Below are 13,257 nucleotides of genomic sequence, written 5' to 3'. Positions count from 1 at the left end.
AAAAGAGGCTAGGTGGCAAATGGTAAAACCAAGGTTGGGTATTGCTGGAAGAGTTTTATTCAAGGCGAACTATCAAGAGGTTCCCATTATCACCCAACCGCATAAGGAACGCAAAATCCGGGAACATAACATCGATATGACGGAAACTAGGGCGGCAAGAGTGGAACAAAACACTAGGCAAAAGGCCGAGCCTTCCACCCTTTACCAAATATATAGATGCTTTAAGATAACAGGATAATATAGTGATATCCCAACAAGTAAATAATGTTCCAACGAGGAACGATCTCCAATCTTCACCTGCAACTAGCAACGCTATAAGAGGGGCTGAGCAAAGCGGTAACATAGCCAATCAATGGTTTGCTAGGACATGGTGGGTTAGAGGTTTGACATGGCAATTTGGGAGGCATGATAAGCAAGTGGTAGGCATCATAGCATAGGCATAGCAAAAGAGCGAGCATCTAGCAAAGCAAAGATAGAAGTGATTTTTAGGGTATGATCATCTTGCCTACAAAGTTGTCAGAGTTGACTGGATCCTCGAAAGCAAACTCAACGGGCTCCTCGTTAGCGAACTCGTCTCCCGGCTCTACCCAAACAAGACAAACAAGCAAATGGAAACACAATCAACCACGTGCAAACTCAAACAACATGATGCAAACATGGTATGCTATGCGGGATGCGATATGTGATGCATATGCAAGATTTGGCAAGGAATAAATGAACCTGGCCTCAACTTGGTAATCCAAGTGTGCCACTGGAAAGGTGAGGTGATTTCGGTTGAAAACGATATAAAGAACACCGGAATCGGAGGCACGGTTTGGAAATGGCAAGCAATTCAAATATGGCAACGGTCTGCGATAAACAGCAAGTAGCCATCTAAATGCATCAAGATAATTAAGCTAAAGCACTCAAACATGGCAACAAAATACATGGCAGGGATCCACTCATAAAGCTTAACAAAAGATGAACACTGAGCTACGGCCAATTCATCAATTAACAGGTTCAAACAAGCATGGCAAAAGTGCAATTGGTAAACAGGTTTCAGACTTAGGGAAATTAACACTTGTCTGGAATTTCAGATCAGGTAGCACACTTTGGAGCATGAAAACTATATGCTACAGGAACTTAACATGGCAAAGCAAAGCATCGCATGGAGCTACTCAAAGAGCTTAACAAAAGTCCCTTAGTGACCTTGAGCCAAAAGGGATCAGAAAATACAATTGCAAGCATGTGAACATGGCAAAAACATAATCAGATCACAGACTTAGAGAAAAACTGGAACATGCAAATCAGATATCAAGTAGGCATGTTTACGAGCTCGATGCACTCACTACGGAGCAAGGCATGACAAACTAAGCATACACCCATCAAGAATACACATTATATAAGCTAGACATGGCAAGAACAATAACATAGCATGCACGGATCAACTACAACATCCTCGGCAAAATCGCTAACAAGTAGACAATCTGCCCAGATTCACGAAATAGCAAAAGTAGAGCTTGATTGACTCAAGCTAGGGTGCTCCATAATTGCAAAAAAAGACATGTATGGATATAGCACTACAAGATTAACAAATCATCCTTAGTGATCATCCTCAAAAGAGGCACGGATCACTAGGAAACAACATGAACATATGACATACTAATAAAAACAGTCCAAGGACTTAGTGGAATTGCTAAGTCCCTGAAATCAGCATTAACGAATGCACCACTTTGCAAGCTTGTGCTAGTCAGCACACACATCACAAAAATACATGGATGGCACCTATGGAAAGATGGCAAAGCATATAACAAAACACATCTAGAGCTCAGGGGCATATCATGCACACATTAATCATGGCAAAAATGACAAATAGCTATTTGGAGCAGCAGATCTGACAATTAACTCAAATAGCACTCTTCCAACAGCATTTCGGGCATCACGATGAACTCAAATGAAAATGATGCAATGAGATGAAATGATGTGCTCTCTGAGACGAACATTTTGATATGCTATACACGCACATCGGAGTTACGGGTGCGGAGTTACGACATGATGAACAAGGGCATTTTAATTAGAAAATGGGGACTTAGAAGAAATTACCACCTCCAGATCTAGGGTTCGCACACGGATCAAGGTGGCGGCGGATCCGAGCTCGCCGGAGGGCTTGCCGGTGTCAATGGCTCTCGGCGGCCGAAGTTTGCCACGGGGAGGGGAAGACGAGGCCAGCCAGCTGACGAGGTGGCCGGAGCGGCGGAGGAGCTTGTCGGGGCGCTCCCGGCGACCAGGAGGCGCGGGACGACCAGGTGGCGCAGCGACCGGGTGGCAGAGACGAGCTCGCCGGTGGCGGGGCGCTCGGTGGCGGATCGGCGAGGCGGGCGGCGCGCGGCATGAGGAAGGTGGCGGAGCGCGGGGGCGGGGCGCGGCCCGGTTGACTTGGCGGAGAATGCCCGCCCTGGGCCGGGACGGGCCGGCGGCGGGAGGGGCGGCCGGTGCCATGTGGCGTCCTCTCAGTGGCCGCGGGCGGCGGCGGACGAGGTGTCCGGCGCGGCGGACATGTCCGATGCGCGGAGGAGATGATTTTTGGGTTTTGGGGGGAAGAAGAAATGTGGATCTCGGAGGGGTGATATTTATAGGCATAGAGGGAGCTAGGAGAGTCCAAATGAGGTGCGGTTTTCGGCCACGCGATCGTGATCGAACGCTCTAGATGATGGAGAGGGTTTTGGTGGGTTTTGGGACAAAATGGTGGGGTGTTGGGCTGCAACACACACACAAGGCCTTCTCGGTCCCTCGGTTAACCGTTGGAGCATCAAACGAAGTCCAAATGGTACGAAACATGACAGGCGGTCTACCGGTAGTAAACCAAGGCCGCTTGGCAAGTCTCGTTCCAATCCGGAAATGTTTAACCCCCACACACGAAAGAAAGGTAGAAACGACCACTGGAGGTGAACGGAGCGCCGGAATGCAAAACAGACAACGGGGAAAATGCTCGGATGCATGAGACAAACACGTATGCAAATGCAATGCACATGATGACATGATATGAGATGCATGATAACGACAACAACACACGGAGACAAAAACCCGAACCCGAGAAAATAAAATAACTTAACGCCGGAAATGGCAAGAGTTGGATTACATATTAGGTAAATCATATCTGGGGTGTTACAACACTCCACCCCTACGAAAGGATCTCGTCCCGAGATCTAGGACTGGAAGAACGCCGGGTACTCAGAACGGAGGTGATCCTCGCGTTCCCAGGTGGCTTCACGGTCGGAATGGTGTGACCACTTGACTTTGAGGAATTTGATTGACTTATTGCGAGTCTTGCGTTCAGTCTCTTCAAGAATAGCAACGGGGTGCTCACGATAAGAGAGATCTTCTTGGAGATCAATGTCTTCAAAGTTGACGGTGCGGTCAGGAGTCTTGAAGCACTTGCGGAGCTAAGAGACATGGAACACGTCGTGCACATTGGCAAAGTTTGAAGGAAGCTCGAGTTGATAGGCGAGATCGCCTCTCTTGCTGACGATCTTGAAAGGTCCCACGTATCTAGGGGCAAGCTTCCCTTTGATACCGAAGCGACGAGTACCTTTCATTGGAGAGACGCGGAGGTAAACATGATCTCCGATCTCGAAAGCCAAATCACGGTGCTTACTATCATAGTAGCTCTTCTGGCGCGATTGCGCTGCTTTGAGGTTATCTCGAATGACTTTGCACATTTCCTCTGCCTCTGTGATTAAGTCATTTCCCAGAAGTTGACGTTCACCGGTTTCAGACCAGTTGAGAGGGGTACGGCACTTCCTGCCATACAGAATTTCGAATGGGGCCTTGCCCGAACTTGCTTGAAAACTGTTGTTGTAGGAGAATTCAGCATATGGAAGACAATCCTCCCACTTCATGCCGAAGGAGATCACACAAGCCCTGAGCATATCTTCAAGAATCTGGTTGACACGCTCGACTTGACCGCTAGTTTGAGGATGGAAAGCTGTGCTGAAGCGGATGTTGGTGCCCATGGCCTTCTGAAAAGAATCCCAAAACTTGGAGGTAAAGATGCTGCCACGGTCTGAAGAGATCACCTGTGGAATACCGTGCAGAGAGACAATCCGAGAGGTATAGAGCTCCGCCAATTGAGCTGCAGTGATAGACTCTTTGATAGGCAGAAAGTGAGCCACTTTAGTGAGTTTGTCGATGACAACGAATATAGCATCATTGCCACGCTTGGACTTTGGAAACCCAGTCACGAAGTCCATCTCAATGTGGTCAAACTTCCATTCTGGAATGGCAAGAGGTTGGAGGAGACCAGCTGGCCTTTGGTGTTCTGCCTTCACTCTTCTGCAGACATCACACTCATTCACGAACTGAGCAATCTCGCGCTTCATTCGAGTCCACCAATAAGCCTGCTTGAGGTCCTGATACATCTTCGTGCTCCCAGGGTGGATGGAGAGGAGTGAATTGTGAGCCTCGTTCATGATCACTTTACGAAGGTCACCTTTGGGCACAACAATACGATCCTCGAAGAAGAGAGTATCCTTGTCATCAAGGCGGTAGCACTTGTACTTGGGTTGACTCTTGGCAATCCCAATCTTCACCTTCTTCACCATAGCATCAAGAAGTTGAGCTTGGCGAATCTGGTCTTCCAAGGTAGGAGAGACTTGAAGGTTGGCGAGGAAACCTTGAGGAACAACTTGCAGATTGAGTTTGCGGAAAGCTTCACAAAGCTCGGGTTGATAAGGCTTGAGAATCAGACTGTTGCAATAAGCCTTCCTGCTCAATGCGTCAGCAATCACATTGGCCTTGCCTGGAGTATACTCGATACTCGGATTATACTCTTGAATCATTTCGACCCATCGAGTCTGCCTGAGGTTGAGATTAGGCTGAGTGAAGATGTACTTGAGACTCTTGTGGTCAGTGAAGATGTCCACTTTTCTTCCCAATAAGAGATGTCTCCAAGTCAAAAGAGCATGCACAACTGCCGCCAACTCGAGGTCATGAGTGGGGTAGTTCTTCTCGTTGGGCTTCAACTGGCGAGAGGTATAAGCCACAACTTTCTTCTCTTGCATCAACACTGCACCAACCTTGAGAGAGGCATCGCAAGACTCGAACGGTTTGGATTCATCAGGAGGAGTCAGAACTGGAGCAGTGACCAATTTCTCTTTCAAAGTGTTGAAAGCAATGTCACATTCCGGAGACCAAACGTACTTGACGTGCTTCTGGAGAAGATTTGAGAGAGGCTTCGCGATCTTTGAAAAGTTCTCAACGAACCTTCGACAGTAGCTTGCGAGACCGAGGAAGCTACGGAGTTGCTTCACGTTCTGAGGTGGTTCCCAATTCACAATTGCAGACACCTTCTCAGGATTCACCGCAATGCCCTTGGCAGAGATGATATGCCCAAGATAAAGAACCTCATCGAGCCAAAATTCGCACTTTGAGAACTTGGCGTAGAACTGGTGTTCCCTGAGCTTATCGAGCACCAAACGCAAGTGCTTGGCATGATCTTCCTTGTTCTTCGAAAAGACCAGAATGTCGTCGAGATAGACCAAAACAAAGTCATTGGTGTAGGCGTTGAAGATGAAGTTCATCATGCGAGAGAAAGTCGGAGGAGCGTTGACGAGGCCAAAAGACATGACAGTGTATTCATATGAACCGTAGCTGGTTCTGAAAGCCGTCTTGGGAATATCTTGCTCACGAATTCGAATCTGATGATAACCCATACGGAGATCAAGCTTGGAGAATACTTGGGAACCTTTGAGTTGTTCAAACAGCTTGTTGATGTTGGGAAGTGGGTATTTGTACTTGATAGTCTTCTTGTTCAATGGACGGTAGTCAACACAAAGTCGGTCCGTTCCATCCTTCTTCTTCACAAAAAGAACTCCACAACCCCACGGAGAGGAACTAGGTTGGATGAGACCCATTCTCTCTTGAATATCGAGTTGCTTCTTCAGCTCCTTCACTCTTCAGGTCCCAGCTTGTAAGGACGCTTGCAAACCGGTTCCGTGCCAGGCTCAAGATCGATGACGAATTCAACTGGACGGTGCGGAGGCATTCCTGGAAGCTCTTCTGGCAAGACGTCTTGATATTCACAAACGACTGGAATTTGAGAGATGGCATCTAGTTCACCCTTCTCATTGAGAGAAAACAGACGAATGGTATCATCACGAGCAGCAAAGACAATTACATCCTCAGACGAATGAGTCAATAGAATCTGCCTGGCAGCACAATCAAGCTGAGCCTTGTGCTTAGAAAGCCAGTCCATTCCAAGAATAAGATCAATATCTGAGTCACCAAGAACCGAAGGAGAAGATAGAAATTTTTAGTCACCCAAAGTGATAGTAACATCCGGAGCAATGGAGTTAGGATGCATGCGCCTACCGGGAGAGACAACTGCTAACGGTCTAGGCAAAATTTGCATGGCCAACCCATGCTTAGATGCAAACGGTCTCGAGATGAAACAATGCGATGCACTAGTGTCAAAAAGAACTTTAGTTGGAATATCGTTAACAGGGAGGTTACCCATGATGACATCTGACGAGTCCTCTGCCTGAGCTGCATTCATCAAATTGACCTTGGCGTGCTTGGGGTTATGCTTGACCATAGCTATACTTGCCGATCTCACAGGAGGAGGAGGAGGGAGGCGCCTCTGATTGAAGCACTTGTTGACATAGTGACCCTTCTGTTGGCACTTGTTGCACGTGACCTCTGAAAGCGGACGGTGATACGGAGCACTCGATCTTGGAGCTTGAGACGAAGTCTTGTTCTGAAAGCCAGGGTTGGGTGGGTGGGAAGATCCACTGCCACCTTTGCTCTTCTGATACGGCTGACGGAACGGAGGAGGAGGAAGCCAATACTTCTGCTGCTTGGCCACTTGAGTAGAGGAAGAAGGAGTAGCATCTCTGACTCGCTTCTTGGAAGCATCACACTTCAGTTGAGCAGCCTCTTGCTTCAATGCCATGTTGTAGAACTCATCGTACCTCAAGGGCTCAAAGAGAACAAGAGCTAGCTGGATTTCTTCTCTGAGACCACCCCTGAACTGGTATATCATGCTCTTCTCGTCAGGGACGTCCTGCTTAGCAAAGCGGGCGAGCTTCTGAAACAACTTGTTGTAGTCATAGACAGACAAAGAGCCTTGCTTCAGGTTGCGGAATTCCTCACGCTTGCTTTCAACCACGCTCTGAGGAATATGATGAGCTTTGAAGTCTTGACGGAATTCATCCCAGGTAATCACACGGCCTCCTCTGGAATCCTTGTACTGCTGGAACCATTCTGCAGCTTGGTCTTTGAGTTGGAAGGAAGCGAACTTGACAAAGTCCTCAGGCCTGACGTTACTGCACTCGAAATGCTTGCACAAGTCCACGAGCCAATCGTCAGCATCAGTTGCCTCAACACAATTGCTGAAGGTCTTTGGCTGGTTAGCAAGGAACTGGTTGAGTGTAGCAAAGTGATTCTGATTGTTGCCTTGGTTGCCTTGGTTCGCTTGAATGCGTTCTTGAAGAATTTGCATGATCAACTGCGTGTTTGCATTGGTAGCGGCCATCACAGCTTGCCATGCCTCCGGAGGAGGGGGAGGTGGTGGCGGATCCTGATTCTGATTCTGATTGCTGCTCTTAGCGGGAGCCATCCTGAAGAGGGTGACATCCGTTAGCACATTGACAGATAAAATTGAAGCTGAATCAAGCGGGTTGAAATTGCAACATATAGTCTTCACATCCGAACATAGGAACGAATGCATTCCACTTGAAATGGTCACATATCCATAAATTGAGAAGCCACTTAGAATTTAGGTAGAGGAATAAATCAACAAGGTACGGATCAAGAACGAATACTCGGTAAGAAATCCCAATCTCAAACCAAATATCCGTGGAAGAAGAACTAGAGCTACAAGAATTCCCACCTATGAAACTCCCGAACCTTTCCGGTTATGCAATCAGGTGTTGGGGATACAGGGGAAGCATAATATCTCACCCAAATCTAGCAAATCCTACATCCAGCTGTATCCATCCTTCAACACATAACCGAGAAAAACTTCGGAAACCATCTACCTCAACCTTCGAAAAGCATCCGTTATACAAGTTATGGCAATACTCCCGAACTCCCGCCCCAGTACTGGGTGGCGTCGAGGTTATCTCACCAACAACTGCATAAAAGAGATTTTCGATGTCGGCGAACTAAACTCAGGTATTCCAGAACTGCAACGATAAAATTGTGACGACAACACCTCGGAGCTCAACTCCCCGGGACACTGCCACAACCCCTAAATGACAGGAGGCACCAAGAACAATGTTCTCGTCACAAATCCATCGGAACGATTCCAAGATACCCGCGTGATCCTAAAATTTTTTAGTGAAATTTGAGAAGAGAAGAGTCAAAACTCTACGTCAGGATGCCTTACCAGAGCGATGAAGGGACTGGGAGTAAAAAGAATTCCTAAACTCTCCGATATATAATTCCTAAATGACTCAAAACATTTTTCTAGACTCAACAACGGCTGCTAAAAACGATCAAGCAGTGGGGGCTCCTAAGGTCGGGGAAGGCTCTGATTACCAACTTGTAACGCCCTCGATGCGGCTATATCTCCTACGTGTCGAAGCACGACTTAGAGGCATAACCGCATTGAAAGCAATGTCGCAAGTAAGGCAATCTTCACAACATCCCATGTAATATAGATAATAAAAGGGGAAGGTACATAGTTGGCTTACACTCGCCACGTCAAACAAAGTACATAAATAGCATTACATCATCCAATCACTCATGGCCCGACTACGGTGCCAAAATAAAAGATCAACCCAACATGCGACACGGTCCCGATCGCCCCAACTGGGCACCACTACTGATCATCAGGGAAAGACACATAGTAACGGCGTGAGTCCTCGTCGAACTCCCACTTGAGCTCAAGCGCGTCATCTGGAACGGAGTCATCAGGCCCTGCATCTGGTTTGGAAGTAATCTGTGAGCCACAGGGACTCAGCAATCTCGCACCCTCGCGATCAAGACTATTTAAGCTTATAGGTAAGGCAAGGTAATATGTGGAGCTGCAGCAAGCGACTAGCATATATGGTGGCTAACCTGTTCGCAAAAGAGAGCGAGAAGAGAAGGCAAAGCGCGAACGAATAACTAGAGAACAACCTGCGGCAAGCATTACTCCAACACCGTGTTCACTTCCCGGACTCCGCCGAGAAGAGACCATCACGGTAACGCACACAGTTGATTCATTTTAATTAAGTTAAGGTTCAAGTTATCTACAACCGGACATTAACAAATTCCCATCTGCCCATAACCGCGGGCACGGCTTTCGAAAGTTCAAATCCCTGCAAGGGAGTCCCAACTTAGCCCATGACAAGCTCTCACGGTCAATGAAGGATATACCTTCTCCCGAGACATTCCGATCAGACTCGGTATCCCGGTTCTACAAGACATTTTGACAAGTTAAAACAAATCCAGCAACACCGCCCGAATGTGCCGACAAATCCCAATAGGAGCTGCACATATCTCGTTCTCAGGGCACACTCAGATTGTCTAAGGTACGGGTAGGCCAGCCCAGAGTTGCCCCTGGTGGCCACCGGCAGCTGACAGGTTGGACCAACACTCAGAGGAGCCCTGGCCTGGGGGGTTTAAATAAGATGACCCTCGGGCTCCGGAAACCCAAGGGAAAAAGAGGCTAGGTGGCAAATGGTAAAACCAAGGTTGGGCATTGCTGGAAGAGTTTTATTCAAGGCGAACTATCAAGGGGTTCCCATTATCACCCAACCGCGTAAGGAACGCAAAATCCGGGAACATAACACCGATATGACGGAAACTAGGGCGGCAAGAGTGGAACAAAACACTAGGCAAAAGGCCGAGCCTTCCACCCTTTACCAAGTATATAGATGCACTAAGATAACAAGATACTATAATGATATCCCAACAAGTAAATAATGTTCCAACAAGGAACGGTCTCCAATCTTCACCTGCAACTAGCAACGCGATAAGAGGGGCTGAGCAAAGCGGTAACATAGCCAATCAACGGTTTGCTAGGACATGGTGGGTTAGAGGTTTGACATGGCAATTTGGGAGGCATGATAAGCAAGTGGTAGGCATCGTAGCATAGGCATAGCAAAAGAGCGAGCATCTAGCAAAGCAAAGATAGAAGTGATTTCGAGGGTATGATCATCTTGCCTGCAAAGTTGTCAGAGTTGACTGGATCCTCGAAAGCAAACTCAACGGGCTCCTCGTTAGCGAACTCGTCTCCCGGCTCTACCCAAACAAGACAAACAAGCAAAAGGAACACAATCAACCACGTGCAAAGCTCAAACAACATGATGCAAACATGGTATGCTATGCGGGATGCGATATGTGATGCATATGCAAGATTTGACAAGGAATGAATGAACCTGGCCTCAACTTGGAAATCCAAGTGTGCCACTGGAAAGGTGAGGTGATTTCGGTTGAAATCGATATAAAGAACACCGGAATCGGAGACACGGTTTGGAAATGGCACCAGTCTGCGATATACAGCAAGTAACCATCTAAATGCAACAAGATAAATATGCTACAGCACCCAAACATGGCAACAAAATACATGGCAGGGATCCATTCATGATGCTTAACAAAAGATGAACACTGAGCTACGGCCAATTCATCCATTAACAGGTTCAAACAAGCATGGCAAAAGTGCAATTGGTAAACAGATTTCAGACTTAGTGAAATTAACACTTGTCTGGAATTTCAGATCAGGTAGCACATTTTGGAGCAAGAAAACTATATGCTACAAGAACATAACATGGCAAAGTAAAGCATGGCATGGAGCTACTCAAAGAGCTTAACAAAAGTCCCTTAGTGACCTTGAGCCAAAAGGGATCAGAAAATACAATTGCAAGCATGTGAACATGGCAAAAACATAATCAGATCACAGACTTAGTGAAAAACTGGAGCATGCAAATCAGATATCAAGTAGGCATGTTTACGAGCTCGATGCACTCACTACGGAGCAAGGCATGACAAACTAAGCATACACCCATCAAGAATACACATTATATAAGCTAGACATGGCAAGAACAATAACATAGCATGCACGGATCAACTACAACATCCTCGGCAAAATCGCTAACAAGTAGACAATCTGCCCAGATTCATGAAATAGCAAAAGTAGAGCTTGATTGACTCAAGCTAGGTTGCTCCATAATTGCAAAATAAGACATGGATTGATATAGCACTACAAGATTAACAAATCATCTTTAGTGATCATCCTCAAAAGAGGCACAGATCACTAGGAAACAACTTGAACATATGACATATTGATAAAAACAGTCCAAGGACTTAGTGGAATTGCTAAGTCCCTGAAATCAGCATTAACGAATGCACCACTTTGCAAGCTTGTGCTAGTCACCACACACATCAAAAAAAGACATGGATGGCACCTACGGAAAGATGGCAAAGCATATAACAAAACACATATAGAGCTCAGGGGCATATCATGCACACAGTAATCATGGCAAAAATGACAAATAGCTATTTGGAGTAGCAGATCTGACAATTAACTCAAATAGCACACTTCCAACAGCATTTCGGGCATCACGATGAACTCAAATGAAAATGATGCAATGAGATGAAATGATGTGCTCTCTGAGGCGAACATTTTGATATGCTATACGCGCAAATCGAAGTTACGGGTGCGGAGTTACGGCATGGTGAACAAGGGCATTTGAATCTGGAAAATGGGGACTTGGAAGAAATTACCACCTCTAGATCTAGGATTCGCACACGGATCGAGGTGGTGGCGGATCCAAGCTCGCCAGAGGGCTTGCCAGCGTCGCCGCGGGAAGGAGAAGATGAGGCCGGCCGGCTGACGAGGTGGCCGGAGCGGCGGAGGAGCTCACCGGGGCGCTCCCGGCGACGAGGAGGCACGGGACGACCAGGTGGCGCAGCGACCGGGCGGCGGAGCCGAGCTCGCCGGCGGCGAGGCGCGCGGTGGCGGATCGGCGAGGCGGGCGGCGCGCAGCAGGAGGAAGGTGGTGGCGCGCGGGGGCGGGGCGCGGCCCGGTTGACTTGGCGGAGAGGGCCCGCCCTGGGCCGGGACGGGCCGGCGGCGGGAGGGGCGGACGGTGCCACGTGGCAGCCTCTCAGTGGCCGCGGGCGGTGGTGGACGAGGTGTCCGGCGCGGCAGACATGTCCAATGCGCGGAGGAGATGATTTTTGGGTTTCGGGGGGAAGAAGAAATGTGGATCTTGGAGGGGTGATATTTATAGGCATAGAGGGAGCTAGGAGAGTCCAAATGAGGTGCGGTTTTCGACCACGTGATCGTGATCAAACGCTCTAGATGATGGAGAGGGTTTTGGGCCAAAATGGAGGGGTGTTGGGCTGCAACACACACGAGGCCTTCTCGGTCCCTCGGTTAACCGTTGGAGCATCAAACGATGTCCAAATGGTACAAAACTTGACAGGCGGTCTACCGGTAGTAAACCAAGGCCGCTTGGCAAGTCTTGGTCCAATCCGTAAATGTTTAACCCCAGACATGAAAGAAAGGTAGAAAAGACCACCGGAGGAGAACGGAGCGCCGGAATGCAAAACGGATAACAGGGAAAATGCTCGGATGCATGAGACAAACATGTATGCAAATGCAATGCGCATGATGACATGATATGAGATGCATGATAACGACAACAACACACGAAGACAAAAAACCCGAACCCGAGAAAATAAAATAACTTAACGCCGGAAACGGCAAGAGTTGGATTACATATTAGGTAAATCATATCCGGGGTGTTACAGGACATTCGTTGGCATAATGTCCGGTCTTCTGGCACTTGAAACAAGTGACTTGGCTCAGGTCTCTCTTGGCTCGGTGCTACTGGCCGTTGCTTCCTCCATTCCCATTACCATTCTTGGTGTCGTTGTGATTGTGTGAGCTACCTCCTCCATGGGTTGATGGGTTGGTGCGATTCTGGCCGTTGCTTCCTCCATTCCCATTACCATTCTTGGTGTCGTTGTGATTGTGTGAGCTACCTCCTCCATGGGTATGCTGAAAATGTCCTTCCGGTCTAGGGGTAAAACGTGGCTTCTGCTGAGCTCCTGAATTGTACTTCCCTTGTCCATACTTCCTCTTGCGATTCTCAATCTGCTGCTACTTCCCTTCAATCATAAGAGCACGATCTACCAACTCCTAATAGTTGTTGAAGGTTGCTGCCATCAACTACATGCTCAACTCATCATTCAGTCCTTCCAGAAACTTCTCCTGCTTAGTTGCATCCGTAGCAATGTCATCTGGGGCATAACGTGCTAACTTACTAAAGTCCTTCACATACTGGC

The sequence above is a fragment of the Triticum aestivum genome, chromosome 5A (genome assembly GCF_018294505.1).
Source record: "Triticum aestivum cultivar Chinese Spring chromosome 5A, IWGSC CS RefSeq v2.1, whole genome shotgun sequence".
NCBI lineage: Eukaryota > Viridiplantae > Streptophyta > Magnoliopsida > Poales > Poaceae > Triticum > Triticum aestivum.
The sequence above is the reverse complement of the archived record's forward strand: the minus strand, read 5'-3'. Positions refer to the sequence as shown.